Below are 15,872 nucleotides of genomic sequence, written 5' to 3' on the forward strand. Positions count from 1 at the left end.
TCTAAACCTCCAACCCATTAATGTAAAAACTGCTAAATCTTATGTTATCCTGTCTATAGTTACATGATACTTGATTGCTTTTTTTCTGACTGCTTGCAGTATTTCTCCTTGACGCGGGAACTGTGGAATTTGACTATAATATTCCTGGCAGTTTTCATTTTAGGATCTCTTTCAGGAGATGATTGATGGATACTTTAAATTTCTATTTTACCCTCTGATTCTAGAATATCAGGGCAGTTTTCCTTGATAATTTCTTAAAGATGATGTTTAGGCTCTTTTTTTGATTGTGATTTTCAGGTAGTTCAATACTTTTAAAATTATCTCTCCTAGATCTAGGTCAGTTGTTTTCCCCTTCCTCTGTTTGTTCATTTTGCCAAATTACTTGACTTTTGAGTTCTTTGCCATGGTAGAACTCTGCTTCCATAGTGGAAAGTGCTGTGTTCCAAATTTTTGGGGTTTTGCACAGCTGTTGTCAGAGCTTCTTCTGGGCACCTGCCTCAGAACTGTGAGGAGGATGCCCTTTTCACAGCCACCACAAGCTCTACCATGCTAGCGTACCTCACCCTAGGACCACCATCCAAGACTGTGACCCAGATCTAAGTAGGGTAAAGCAAGAGAATTCTGCCTCAGCTCCAGCAAAGAGATTCCTGGATTTACTCTCTGATCAGCTTCTTGGTCCCCCAATTATCTGTGGGCTTGGAGCTTGGGTGGTGCCACCTCTGCTACCATGGAGGCGGAGGCCGGACCTGGCTCTTCTCTCACCCAGGTCCAACAGAGTTTCCCCACTGACCTTTTGCTTACTCTTTGGCATGTATGGGTTGAGAAGTCTGGACACCACCACAGCTGCCAGTGATTAAGTCCCCTCAAGTCTGCTCAGGTCAGTTTGTGCCAGAGTGACCTACAGGGACTGTGCTCTGTTCCCAGCCTGGTGCGATAGACCTTTCCTGTCAGCCTGCCAGGCTTCATTCAGTGGGAGATTTGTTTCACTCTGTCATTTTGCAGGTTCTGTAGCTCTAAAATTTGTTTAGAGTCATTTTTTATAGGTATTGGAGGTGGTTGGGGTGTGAGCTCAAGCAAATTCCTGCTTTTACTCCACCATCTTGGCTCAGTTGTTTTTCCAATGAGATATTTTACATTGTCTTCTATTTTTTTTCCATTCTTTTGGTTTTGTTTTACTATTTCTTGATTTCTCATAAAGTCATTAGCTTCCATTTGCTCAATTCTAATTTTTCTTTTCTTTCTTTTTTCTTTTTGGAGGGCAATTGGGGTTAAGTGACTTGCCCAAAGTCAAATGACTAGTAAGTGTGTCAAGTGTCTGAGGCCAGATTTGAACTCAGGTTCTCCTGACGCCAGGGCCAGTGCTCTATTTACTGTACCACCTAGTTGCCCCTCAATTCTAATTTTTAAAAAAATATTTTCTTCAGTGAGCTTTTGTACCTCCTTTTCTATTTGGCCAAATCTATGTTTTAATGAGTTTTTTTTTTCTTCAGTGAATTTTTGTGCCTCTTTTTCCATTGGGCCAATTTGTTTTTTTAAGGCATTTTTCTCCTCATTGGCTTTTTGTATCTCTTTTACCATTTGCCTGTACCTCTTTTACCAATTGACCTATTCTGTTTTGTAAGATGGTATTTTCTTCGTGTGTGTGTGTGTGTGTGTGTGTGTGATTTACTAAGCTGTTGATTAATTGATCATGATTTTTTCTCATCACTCTCATTTCTCTTCCCAATTTTTCTTCTACCTCTCTTACTTGATTTTCAAAATCCTTTTTGAGCTCTTCCATAGCTTGAGATTAATTCATAGTTTTCTTGGAGCCTTTGGATTTTGGAGCTTTGAATTTCTTATCTTTTTCTGCATTTCTGTTTTGATCTACCTTGTTACCATAGTAACTTTCTGTGATCAGAATATTTTTCTGTTGTCTCCTCATTTTTGCAGTCTACTTTTTGACTTTTGACTCTTTGTTAAAGTAGGGCTCTGCTTCCAGGGTGGAGGGGGACACTGTCTCAAGCTTCAGGGGTTTTGTGCAACTATTTTCAGAGATACTTCTAGGTATCTGTAAGTTTTAAGTTCTTCTAAGGTGATATGATCTAAGGAAAAGTGTAGTTTTTTTTAAATTAAATTTTATCTCCCCTGGATCTATTTTCCAGGTCAGTGGTTTTTCCAGTGAGATATTTCACATTGCCTTCTATTTTTTCATTTGTTTAGATCTGTTTAATACTATCTTGATTTCTCATAAAGTCACTAGCTTCCATTTGCTCCAATTTAATTCTGAAGGAATGATTCTTTTCAGTGAGCTTTTTGGATTCTTTTTCCATCTGGAAAATTGGTCTTTTTAAGGCATTCTTCTCCTCATTGGCTTTTTGAGCCTCTTTTGCCATTTGAGTTAGTCTCTTTTTTAAGGTGTTATTTTCTTCAGTCATGTTGTTGATGCTCTTTTCCTGATTTTCTTGCATCGTTCTCATTTCCCAGTTTTTCCTCCACTTCTCTTATTTGGTTTTCAAAATCCTTCTTAAGCTCCTCTATAGCCTGTAATCAGTTCATATTTTTCTTGGAAGCTTTTGGTGCAGGAGTTTTGACTTCGTTGTCTTCCTCCTGTTCCATGCTTTGATCCTTTTTGTCCCCAGAAAAGTGGTACAAAGGTGGATTTCTCAGCTTGCTTTGCTTCCTTTGCTTGCTCATTTTGCCACTCAATTACTTGAATTTTGAGCTTTTTGCTGCAATAGAACTCTGCTTCCACAGAGGAAATTTTTGTCCCAAATCGCTGGGGTTTTCTCAGCTGCCAGAGCTATTCGTTGTCTGCCCTCTCTGAAGCCTCCACACACTCTGGCACACTGTATGCACCCTAGGACCTTCACCCTAGACCACAATCCAGATTCAAGAAGGTTAAAAGCAAGAGCAATTACCCCTCAGATTGGTCACTTGGTCCCCCTACAATCCGCAGTTCAGGAGCTCTGAAGAAGCCACACGGCAGTGGTATGGCCGTGGCACCTCAGCTGCTTCTCCCTCTGCGAGCAGAGTCTGGACTGCATTCCCAGACTCCCTTTTCCCAAAGTTCACTGACCTCTCACTTTGTCTTTGGCATTTATGGGTTGATAATTCTGGAAACTCCCACAGCTGCTGGCGATCCACTCTCAAGAGGCTCTCCTGGCCTGTGCTCATGTCTGAGAGTGGCCACAAGCATTTTTTTCTGTCCTGGAACTTTGATGAGGCTCCGTGCTTCACTGTGACCATAAGCTCCTCCTCACCCTGAAACTGCCACCTAGGACTGTGACCAGGATCTAAGTATGGGCAAAACAGCAGAGTCTTGCCTCAGTACTAGCAAAGAAACCCCTGTAACATCCTCCCGATCAGTTGTTTTATCCCCTTACCATCTGTAGGCTGAGAGCTCTGAAAGCAGCTGCTGCCACTGACCTCCCAATTGTTTCCCAAGAACTGCTCCTGGTTTGCTGGGGCCTGGTCTGCATTGGCATGGCCCGCACTGGACTGTGCTCTGCTGTCACCCAGGTGTGATAGACCTTTTCTATTGATCTTCTAAGTTTTATTTGGCTGGAAAATTATTTCACCCCATTCTTTGGTGGGTTCTGATATTTCAGAAATTGCTTTATGGTATTATTTAAAGGTGTTGGAGAGGGGATTTGGGGAGAACTGAGACAAGTCATTGCCTTTTCTCCTCCCTGTTGGCTCTGGGTTTGACTTCTTTAAATTGAAGCCGTATTTAGTTATTTTTAGGTGAGATAGTAATGAATTTTCATCAGGTGATAGGTTTAAAACTATGATGGGTTTAAATTCTCTCTTAATACCTTGAATTAACTCCTTGAAAAAATGGCTTATTTTATATTGATTATTCTTGACACTATTGGTGGTAAGTTTTAAGTAGAGAACAGTTTTCCTTATGGACATCAAATACTTTCGTGTTCTTATTATATGTGTGTCTATTTTATACATTTGAAGTACATTAATATGTCTATATTTGGAGTACACAAATAAGCCATGAGTGTGGAATGGAGTAAAAATCTTTGAAATAATCAGTAAAGGCAGTATAAATGTTATGTAGTTTTCAAACAGCTTATTCACTAATAACTGGATCAAGGATAAATTGCTTTTCTTTGCTGAGATACACTTGGTATTTTTTGAAAATGCCAATAGATCATTTTCTTGTGGTCATAGTTTTCCTGATGATGTTATTAATTATTATTATTATTTCTTTTTTTTGTAAAGCAATTGGGGTTAAGTAACTTGCTCAAGGTTACACGGCCAGGTGTTTCTGGGTGGATGCTAAGTGTCTGAGCCCGGGATTCGATCTCCAGGTCTTCTCAACACTGGAGCTGGTGCTCTTACTTGCTGTGCTACCTGGCCACCCCTATTATTATTATTTCAATGGAGTTAAAACATTAATGGGACAAAATGTTATTGTTATTCTTTTATATTTAATGTTCTATATAATATTACACAGATGGATAAAATAACTTCTTTTTTCAGTTGAGATATTGGAATGTAAGTATGTAAGTTTAAATCTTCTGTAGGTTAGCTGAAGCATCTTTGAGGACAACTCTAGTCACAGATGGACTGGATGGGGATGAAATATACCCCATCCTATTCCTGGATAGTTTTAATTTTTTCAAACTCTTAGTTGCAACATATTTGAAGTTATACTAAAAAAAAGTGAATAAGAACTTCTCTATAAAGATTCAGCCGATCTGTGTGGTTTCCTATCTTAAGACTGATCATTTGTTTAGAAAATAATATTTATGTTCATGACCTATTGATGTTTCAACCATTTATTACTGTTTCAATGGCAAAGGGAGTGACTCTTTACCTGTAACCTCTAGCATACTGAGACAGATGAGGAGACATTGAAGATGTGTGTAGCTATGAAAAAGACTTTCCGAAGATCTCTCTATTTCAAAAGCTTTTCATTATACTTAATTCAGTAATTATCAGTATTTGTTATGGCAACATCTGTTAAAATCTTGTTCCTAATTTTATTTTTATTTTTTTGCTTTTTGGAGGGGGGAGGGCAGGGCAATTGGGGTTAAGTGACTTGCCCAAGGTCACACAGCTGGTTGTGTTAAGTGTCTGAGGCCAGATTTTAACCTGGGCCCTCCTGACTTCAGGGCCAGTGCTCTATTCAGTGCGCCACCTAGGCATCCTTGTTCCTAATTTTTAAGGGTCATTGTTATATTAGGGTGATTCTGGGCATCAGTTAAATCTGATAACTTATTGTTACTATTATTCTCTATCATTATCTTCTTTGATCCTTACAACAACTCTGTGAGGTAATTCCAGAGGACTCATAATGAAACATGCTACACACCTCCTGAGAGAGAGGTTATGGGTTCAGATCACAGATTGACATGTATTTCTTTTTGGACATGGTCAATGAAGGAATTTATTTTGCTAAGGCAGCCCTCTCTATTTATTACACTAAGCAGAAACTGCCACTCAGTTATAAATCAATGTAAGTAAAATATAACTGGGAAGACAATATTGCTGTGAATTTATAATTAAAATGCATTACAAAGCAAAATTATTTTATATTTTTCTCTGATGGTGTGGTCATTGCTCATTTATTATTTCTTCTGGATACTTCACTAGATCAGTGACTATTTCTTCCCACCATGTTAATCACAACCTGTCCATGCCTACTCATCCTATTCTAATACTAATTCTAAGTCTATGTCTAACCCTAATTCTGTTTCTCACTTTAATTACATTTCTAACTTTTTAATTTGTGTTTGTGTTATCAGGTTCAAAATAGCTAGGTGAAGCAGAGGTTAGAGCCCTGGGCCTGGAGTCAGGAACTGCCTCAAACACTTAACTTCATGACCCTGGGCAAGTCATGACGTCTGTTTGCCTTAGTTTCCTTAACTGTTACCTCACAGGGTTGCTGTGAGAATCAAATGGGGTATTTGTAAAGGACTTAGACTATAGTAGGTACTGAATAAATGCTTGTTCTTTTCCCTTCTCTCCTTCTATTCCCCCCATCTATTTACATTAAAATCCATAGAGGATCTCGAGAAGCAGCATCATATAATGGAAAGAGTGTTGGAATTAGAGTCCGGAAACCCGAGTTTAATTCCCACACTAGATACTTACCAGCCTTATAACTATGGGCAAGTCATCTGCCCTCTCAGTCTTCCCATTTGAAAAGTGGAAAATTTAGAGTTGTACTCTCCACCTCATTGTTTAACCCTTAAATTGTGATAAATCAATAAACACTTATGAAGCACCTACTGTGTGACAGACACTGTACTAGGCATTGTGTATACAAATACAAAGAATGAAGTAATCCCTACGGGCCATGAGCTTACATTCTTATGGGGGAAACTACAAGTAAATGTAAAAATATACATAGTAAAATATAAAATTAAAAAATACAAATATATACAAAGTAGTTATTTTGGGGGGGGAGCAATAGCAGTTGGTGGGGGAAGGAAAGGCTTCATGCAAAGCATGGTGTTTGAACTGCATCCTAAAGGAAGAGAGAGCATCTGAGGTGGTGATAAAATGGAAATGCATTCTAGGAATGGGGGCTGGCCACCACAAAGGCATAGAGTCAGGAGGTAGAATGCCATGTGGGAAGAATAGAGAGAAAGTAATTTTGTCTGGATTATAGAATGCAGGAGAGGGAGTACTGTACAGTGAGGTTGGAAAGATAAGTTGGGGCCCAGATTGTACAGGACTTTTAAAGCTAAACAAAGAAGTTTGTATTTTCTCTTAGAGTCAATAGGCTGGAGTTGCTTGAGTAGGGGAGTCGCTTGGTTAAATTTGCCCTTGTTTTCCTTAGACAATAGACAATATAATCCATCACCAGACCACACTTGAAGCATTTCTAGCAATGGCAAGAACTCCTCAGAACTTTTGCTTCCTGGTATAACCTTTCAGAACAAAGACTATCTTCATGATATGATGATACATGGTATTAGGTTCTGTATTCAAGTCATCATTGTTAACATGCTGTTAACTACTTACATTCAACATATAGTTTTCCATTTCTCTTTTGATTCACCTACAATTTTCATTCTTTTGAGATTAACATTTTCATTGTTTTTAGCCATATTGCATCATTAGGAAAATATGATGTTCAAAAAAATGTGCTTTTGTGAGAGGTAGTAGCTTGGATTTACTGAAAATGCATTTTCCCCGGAGATCACCTTCACTTTCCTCCTTTTCATTTCTAGTACTAGATCATGGCCATTTACATGGTCTTGTGTAAGATATACACTGTAAGACCAATTCAATAATTTGTACACTGCAATCTAAGACATATGAATTCTTCATCTACTTGTTTTTTTCTGCATAGATTGCTGGGTTGATTTCTCTTGAGTATATTTTCTAGGATATGTTTGGGTACAATCAGTTAACTTGTTACTTAATCTGAATGGGATACAGAGGAGGTAAAATGAGTTTTTGCAGCATGTTTTATGTCTTTGATAGCTTAGTTGTATCTAGTTAGTCAGTCAATAAACATCAATAAATATTTACTATATGTGCCAGGCCCTATAAAAGCTAAAAGCACTGAGGATAGAAAAACAGGCAAGATACTATGCCTCCCCTCAAGGAGCTTACACTTTAATTTAGTAGAGGGAGAGCCATGAGAAGCTTGTGGAGGGAAGAAAAGGTTTGGAGAAGCTTCTGTTAAATTAATTTGGTGAGTTGATGAGGAAGGTAGATGTGGATTACCTGACAGCAGTCAGGGCCCAGTTCAAGTTGTTTAACATAAATTTGTAGTGGACCCAATCAGAACAGTTACATGATTGTCTCTTCATTCAGCAGCATGTGTGTAAGTGCAAATTGTGGGAGTGATCAAAGACTGAGGCTTGGCAAGGCACAGTTGGCAAAATGATAAAGGGGGTGGGGGAAAGATATAAAGACTTGACAATAGTACAATATAGAGTTGAGTCTGTCTTTGAAACCTTCATTTCTACTCCCCTAACTTAAAATGGGTTTCCTTTTTCTCTTTTGTCCCATTCAAGAAGCAATGTCTTTTATTTTCTCATTGATACAGATACAATGATAATTTAACATATCATGGAAGAAAACTACCATTCATATACTTTAGTTGTGGCTGTTCAGGGAATGAAAAAATACGTCATATCATATTTACAATTTGAGGAAGGTGAAATCTCTATACAGGAAATAAATGTATCATAATTACTGTGAGCAAACAAAAACTGAATCGTCATTTAGATTGATATATTTAATAGAGAATGAAGCTTATTTGACTTTTTAAAAATCATCCATCCATGTAGAAAAGAAATAGGATTGTACCTTAAGAGAAGGAACTGGCAAAGGAAGCTTAGCCAAGGACAAGAATATGCAAGTCTTCTTGGCACCATGCAAGATACCAGAAGATACTTAAACTTAAAATCTGCTTCAAGCTGATGTTGATCAGTTTATGTGCTACATAAAATGCAGTCCATTTTGTGGAATGCATTGCATAATCACAGATCTAGCATATCACTTACCTAATTTGCTTTTAAGGGAAATTGATGCTGTAAGATTTGAGTGCTAGTTTGCCTGGTAGCAGGCCTGTTAGGGTGTGACCTGCATGACTACACACCTCAGGAAAAAAAACCTATGTATAAGGTGTTAAAGTAAACCATTTGCAAGTATTTATTCTGAGCTCTTAGCTGCTAAGTGGATTATAGTTGAAAGCCATTACAGGCCTTTGTGATACCAGTAAGAAAAATCTCATTTTACCAGCATTATTGAAGAATGAGCAGTTCCCCATAAGTGAATTTTCTGGAGAATTGAACCTTCTTATTTAAGTTAAAAACAAAACAAAAAACTTTTTTATGGAAATTTATTGTAATGGTGAGTGTGTACAGAAAGTGTCCCAATGTCTCTCCACATGGAGTAGTTTAGGGAGGCCTGCTTCCAGGAAAATTATAACCATATAATGGAAGTGCCCTGTAGAGACATTGGAGTATCCACAGACACAGTATGTGACTGTTTCCAATTCCATCTGATAAATAAGATGCTTTTTGGCTGCAGAGGCATTTAAAAAGTACTAGTCCAGCAGAGCCTTAGCTCTTTTCTCTTGGTTGCTCTGTTCTGGGTTTGAATCTTTCTACCTTCAGAGAAAATGCTGTATGGGAAGACACTTTGTTGCTTTTCCCTTCTAAGGCCATGCAGCCTTGGGAAATGGACTTCAGTTGTGTATCTCTGTTCTTTTCTGTTTTAGGTGAAGGGATTGGAAACTGATCTGTGAGTTTGAAAAAGTCAAGAGAGCAAGTCCATGCACATCTCAGCATCTCACTGTGTGGATTTTGTGGCCAGTTCAGCATAAGTGCCCTGCAGAGCTAGGAATGACCTTTGGGATTCAGGCCAGCAGTAGCTGAGAGGAGGATTCATATGGTGTCCTTATCTGGATACAAATATTATTGTACAGAAACTGTGCTGAGTTAGCCCATTCTCCCCAGAGATTGAGGGAGAGTGTGGCCTGAAGTGATGGAAGGAAATGTTTATATATGTGTTCTTACTATGTAATTGAAGTAAATATTCTTTTGTCAAACCTAATGGATGTTAAATAATTAAATGGAATTGGAGTGCTATTCACTGGCATCTAACTGTAAGGGAAATATAGCTGGTGGGAATTTGAACAAATAACAGTAGAGAAGAGACTCCCCCAAACCCTCATGGACCCCCTAGAAACCTAAAGACTTCACTGTGGAGAGTACTCACTATGCTAACATGCATTACACACTACATTAGTTTCTTAAACAGAACCTATTGAACATATATGTGTCATATTTGAAGAACAGTGAGAAGGTCATTTTGTCTGCATCACAGAATGCAAGAGGGAAAGAAACATTCAATAGGAGTGGAAAAATAGGTTGGAGTCAGAATGTGTAAAACTTTAAGAGCTAAACAAGAAATTTCTTTTAATCCTAGAGCTTTTCTCTATGACTCAGGATCATCATTATGAATATCAGCCACAGGATGTGATGTGTTGAAATGTCTTCTCCTGTGCTGCATGCTGCCAGATTGCAATGCTTTTTGAGAATTACTTTGCCTGCTTTTTATGTTGTTGGTTTTTTTAACAGACTTTTTGTTGTTGTTAGGTGGTGAGAATGGTAAGATTTAGTGTGTTTACTTTTTTGCCTTAGCTGCCAAGAAACTCAGAGCTAAATACAATAATCCAACTGTAGGAATAACTTAATTTCAGTTACCTCTGCCATCTATTCTTCTTTTAATTGATTTCTATGATGTTCTATTTTTTTACTGAGCTTTTTTATTGTGTTCAAAGCAGCATCATGTCCTTTTTAGAAGTATATGGGAGTATAAATCCTTGTAAATGAATAGAAATAATTCAGCAGCCTCTATTTTTTCTTCTTGATATTCTGAGTTGGATAATCAAGTGGGTAAGAATCGCATTGAAGATAGAGTAAATGAGCTAAGAGTGAGAGTTTGAAAGGCCCGCTTAAGAGTAAATAAAGTACATCAAATCCAGCATCTGGACTTGTAACATCTAGTTTGATTATTCATGCTTTTATTTGTTTCATTTTTTCTTCTTAATTCTCAAAGAATCTCCAAGTTGGAAGGAACTATAGATGCCATCTAATACAACTCGTATCTCAGTTGTGTGAGGCTGCTAGATAGCTGAGATTGGGACAGATGCGATAATTACTCTTAAAAGAAAACCAGCTAATCCCTCCAGAACAGTCATATCCAAAGCCAGGGAATGCTTTCTGGGCTTTTACCTTCTTCTATGTGATTGTTCTAGAAGTAGAATTCTGGATGGGAATGGGAGAGAGCTTCCTGTTCACATATTTCACATTTTGATGGTGGATTACTTTATGGCTTTTCTGGAATGAGCTTTTTCTGTTTACTTAAGAAATAGTGTTTCTAGGGCTAGCTAGGTGGCTAAGTGAATAGAGCAGGGGCCCTGGAGTCAGGAGGACCTGAGTTCAGGCCTCAGACACTTAACACTTACTAGCTGTGTGACCTTGGGCAAATCACTTTACCCCAATTGTCCTGCCTTCCCCCCTACAAAAAGACCAAAAAAAAAATATAGTGTTCTGTTTTTCTGCTGCTTATTTTTTGTTTTAAGGGTTTCTTTTTAAAAGTTATTTTACTGGGGTGGCTAGGTGGTGCCGTGAATAGAGCACGAGCTCTGGAGTCAGGAGGACCTGATTTCAAATGCAGCCTCAGACACTTGACACAATTACTAGCCATGTGACTTTGGGCAAGTCTCAACCCCAATTGCCCTCTAAAAAAAAAGGTAAAAATTATTTTACTTAATTTTTTTTTGCAGGGGTAAGGTAGGGCAATTGGGGTTAAGTGACTTGCCCAAGGTCACACGGCTAGTTTCTTGTGTGTGTGTGTGTGTGTGTGTGTGTGTGTGTGTTAAGTGTCTGAGTCTGGACTTGAACTCAGGTCCTCCTGACTCTAGGGCCGGTGCTTTATTCACTGTGCCACCTAGCTGCCCCTACTTATTTTTTGCTATATTTACTTAAACAAATAAAAGAAATGATATATAGGCTGAAGGATTACAGAATGCATTCTACAAAATTTTTTTAATGTTGCATGTACACTGATCAACATTATCATCAAGTATATGTCCTCAAACAATGATGCCAATTGAACATACCTATATATTTTTTAAAATGAATTTTAACCTATACAATATCCACAAGAGCTTATTAATTATTCATACTGCATGCTCTTTCATTTCTTCCTTGTCTTTTTACCTTTGGCTTATCTTCTCAATAGCAATTCAATTCAGCGATTACTCTGTGCCTACTATATTCAGGGCACTCAGGATACAATTTTTAAAATGTCAATCTCTTGCTCTCAAGAAGCTTGCATTTGACTTCAGGGGATATGACATGTATATGAATTAATATTATATTAACAGACAAATGTTTATGGAAACAGAAAAGAGATCCCTACAGAGTGCTTAGGAAGAAGCTGAAGAGGAAAAAAATACATTTATATTGTGGGAGGGATCAGAGAAGGCCTCACAGACAAATTGGCATCTAAATTGTGCCCTGAAGGAAGAGAAATATTTTAAATGGTAGAGATAACAAGAGAACACATACAGTATCAGAGATTCTTATAAGAATGCACAAAGGGGGGAAATAGTCAATTGAGTTCAGAGAACAGCTTTGATTAGAATGTAGCTAGTTTAGAGAGTAATGTGAATAAAGACTGGAAAAATTGTAGTCAAATTGTGGAAGTCTCTAAGGACCTGTATTAAAGAATTTATATCTTACCTTTTTAAACATTAGAGAGCCACTGAAGGTATGGCTTTTTCATCTCTACCTTGAAGACTTCTCCATTTCAAGGTTAAACTTGGCTACCACATTTATGAAGTCTTTTCAATCTTCTGAAAGTGTTCTCTTCTGCTTGAAATTATCCAGATACGTGCATTTTAAAGATATTTTTTCCAGCTCTGTGAAGGTTGGAGTAAGGAAAGATTGGAGACAGAGACCATTTGGGAGAATATTACAATGATACAAGACACAGGTGATGAAAATCTTAAAATGGATACAGTATGACTGGAGAAAAGGGCATGAATGAAAAAGATGCTATGAAAGCAGAATTCATAATTACTTGGAAACTGTTTTAATGTGGGGTGAGGGAGAATGTAATAACAAAAATAATTATCAAGGTTTTGTGTCTAACTCAGAAGGTGATGGACCATCAACAGAAATAGGGAAGTTGGAAGGAAGAGGAAAGACTTAATGGTAGAGGGAGAGATAAGTTTAGTTTGGGACATAGTGAGTTTGAATTGCCTTGCAGCACAAGTACAAATGTCTAACAGGAACCTAGAAATGTAAAACTAGAGTTAAGGGGAAAGATTAGGCTATATGTGTAGATTTTGAACGGGAATGTCCTATAGACACCTCAAACTCATCATGTCCAAAAACAGAACTCATAATCTTTCCCTCAAACCCACACCTATTCTGAATTTCCCAATTATTGACAACACAATCACCCTTCCAGTCACCTAGGTTTGCAACTTTGATGTCATCCTCAGCTCCTCACTCCCCTTAACCTTTCCTATATCCAATTAGTTGCCATATCTTGTTATTTCCGTCTCCATAGCTATCAAATATATCTCCTCTTTACTCACACAACTACTAGTTCAGGGCTTCATTACCTCTCACCTGGACTACTGCAGTAATTCCCTAATTGCTTTCCCTTTCTCAAATCTCTGTGGTAATTCATCAGCCACAGAGCAGCCAAAGTGATTTTCCTGAAATATAGTTCTGACCATATCATCTTCCCATTCAATGAACTTCTGTCATCTCTAAGATCAAATGTAAGCTCATCTGTTTGGTTTTTAAAGCTTTTCAACATCTGACTTGTTCTTACTTTACTAGTTTTCCTGTACATTGTTCTCTTCCACATATCTACAGTCCCCTCCCCTCCCCATTTCCTGTTTCTGTTCCTTGGAACTGATCATCTAATTCCATACCTGGAATGCTCCTCCACTCCACCTCCTTGTGTGGAATATTTGTGTAACAACAGAGATTGTTTTAACAACTGATTTAGCAGGCTGGGGGGGGGGGTCACCTTTTCCACTAAGGGACCTTAGCTCTGGTCTCATGCAGAACAGGTTCATTCCTGAGTTAGCCTGACTTCTCAAAAGAACAATCAGTTATTTTTCCTGTACTCTCTAGGTCTTTATCCTCTATCCCTGGAGCTCTAGGGAAAGTCAGTTAAATTTTAGGTTTGGCTCAATGGTATGGTCTCACCAAAAGGTAGTAGAAAAGTGATTGATCTACAGTGTACATCAGATCTAGGTTAGTTGTATATTTTCTGCACTCAAAAGAAATGCTTAAAACTCAAAAGCCCATGTGGACAAAGACTTAAAATGTGATGCAGTAACCTCTAATTCCTCCTGTACTCTCTTGGGAGGATGATGCTTAGAACATTAGCAATAAAATATTTTAATGGGATTTTGGGGTACAGTTTTCACCTTCACCTCAGATGTGCACTGTCCAGACAACTCAAGGTTCATATCTTCAAGCACATCTGGGTTGAGCTTATCTTCTTTTTGGTGGTCATCTTTCTCCAAGAAGGAGTAGATGCAGCAGACCCTTCCTCACTACAGCTGTCACTGAGTGAAGGACCCAGGAGCTCTTGAAAACAACCCTGGGAGGTAGATGCTATCCCCATTTTTTTACACATGAGGAAACTCAAGCAAACAGGTTAAGTGACTTGCCCAGTCACAAAACTAGTAAGTGTCTGAGGTCAAATTTGAACTCACGTCTTAAAGTCTGCTAAGTGAGCCGCTTTTCATGGTTCATTGATCAATTAAGGGTATTGCTTTGTCATTGCAAACCTCAAATCTTCATTACTGAAGCACTTGTGTCTTCAGAAACTCAGTAAAGCTCCATGGAAACTCCATGGATTGTACTCTAATCAGAGCACTTTTGGGGATACATTTTCTACATTAATACCTGGTTTTCTTCAATACAGCTCAACCATAACCTTCTGCAGGATGACAGTTTAAGGGGAGAGTAGAGTCAAAGGAAGGTTTTTCAAGGATAGGGAAGTGCTAAGCAGTAGGCAAGGAGCCAGCAGATAGGGGCAGACTAAGAGTGAAACTCCTGAAGGGGTCAGAATAAAGGACACAAATACAGAGGTTAGCCTTGATAAAGAAAGGTTGTCTCTTCCTCTGTGACTGGAGCAGCAAAGGAAGAAAAGTTGGGTGAAGACTTAGAAGGGTTTTGAAGTCAAGATGAGGAGAGATGAGGGAACAGATGATTAATAGCCCCAGTTTTCTGTAGGAAAGTAGGAGGTAAGATGATATGCTGAAAGAGAGTGGGTGGAGGTTTGAGTTGAGAACTTGGGGAGATAGAACAAAGTTTGAAATAGCTCTTCTTGGGATTTAATAAATAATAATGTTAATAGATTTACTGTGTGCCAGGTACTGTGCTAAGTGCTTTACAATTATTATGTCATTTGATCCTCACAACAATCATGGTTGGTAGGTGCTATTATTGTCCCTATTTTACAAATGAGGAGACGAATGGAGGTTAAGTGACTTTCCCAGGGTCACACAGCTAATAAGTGTCTGGGGTCAGATTTGATCTTGGGTTTTATTTTTTTTTTAAAGCAATTGGGGTTAAGTAACTTGCTCAAGGTTACACAGCCAGTTATTTCTGGGTGTGGTGCTGAGTATCTGAGCCCGGATTTGATCCAGGTCATCCCGACACTGGAGCCAGTGCTCTTACTCCCTGAGCCACCTGGCCGCCCCTAATCACTTGGGGTTAAGTAACTTGCTCAAGGTTACACGGCCAGGTGTTTCTGGGTGGGTGCTAAGTGTCTGAGCCCGGGATTCGATCTCCAGGTCTTCTCAACACTGGAGCCGGTGCTCTTACTCGCTGTACTACCTGGCCGCCCCATCTTGGGTTTTCTTGACTACAGGCATAGCACTCTATCTGTTGTACCATATAGCTGCCTCTAAGTCAGAGATGTATAAAGGATTTTTGTGTGGCAATGAGGGACCCCATGAGATTAGATAACATTCATTTGTAGTGAGCCTCTAATTCATGCTTGTATGATGTCCTTGGGAGAAGGAGTGGATAAAGTGAATGGTCCAAGGTTGAAGACTGGTAGGAAATGAACAGTGGAAGGACAAGGGGTCAAAGGGTGAAGGGAATAGAACTTTTTTTCTTCTCTGTAATTGTAGTTGATCTTTGTATTGTTCCTTGTTTTGTTTCTTTATTTCACATTATTTCATAAGTCTTTCAAAAAAACTTTCATGTGCTTCATAGTTATCATTTATATTTCATTATAATATTGCATTGCATTGATATACTATAGTTTATTTAGCCATTCCCCAGCTCAATTTGGACATTTTAGTTGTTTGTATTTCTTTGCAGCTTTTTATCATCATGGTTTTGTTGTAAATT

General features: G+C 38.5%; 1 protein-coding gene across 14 annotated transcripts in view; it reads left to right on the forward strand.

The window, feature by feature from the left end:
• Window positions 1-15,872, forward strand: part of ANKRD6 (ankyrin repeat domain 6) — a 283,323-nt gene that overhangs the window by 12,087 nt on the left and 255,364 nt on the right. Inside the window, exon 2 of one of the 14 annotated variants that reach the window (XM_069065138.1) lies at window positions 3,375-3,501. The exons of the other annotated variants lie outside the window; for them this stretch is intronic. The gene's annotated coding sequence lies outside the window, so the exon portion shown is untranslated. The remainder of the gene's footprint in view (window positions 1-3,374; window positions 3,502-15,872) is intronic. 14 annotated transcript variants of the gene reach the window in all.

This window comes from Petaurus breviceps, unplaced genomic scaffold (genome assembly GCF_028583685.1).
Source record: "Petaurus breviceps papuanus isolate PSGF00001 unplaced genomic scaffold, PetGlider_PUasm1.0 90667, whole genome shotgun sequence".
Classification (NCBI taxonomy): Eukaryota; Metazoa; Chordata; class Mammalia; order Diprotodontia; family Petauridae; genus Petaurus; species Petaurus breviceps.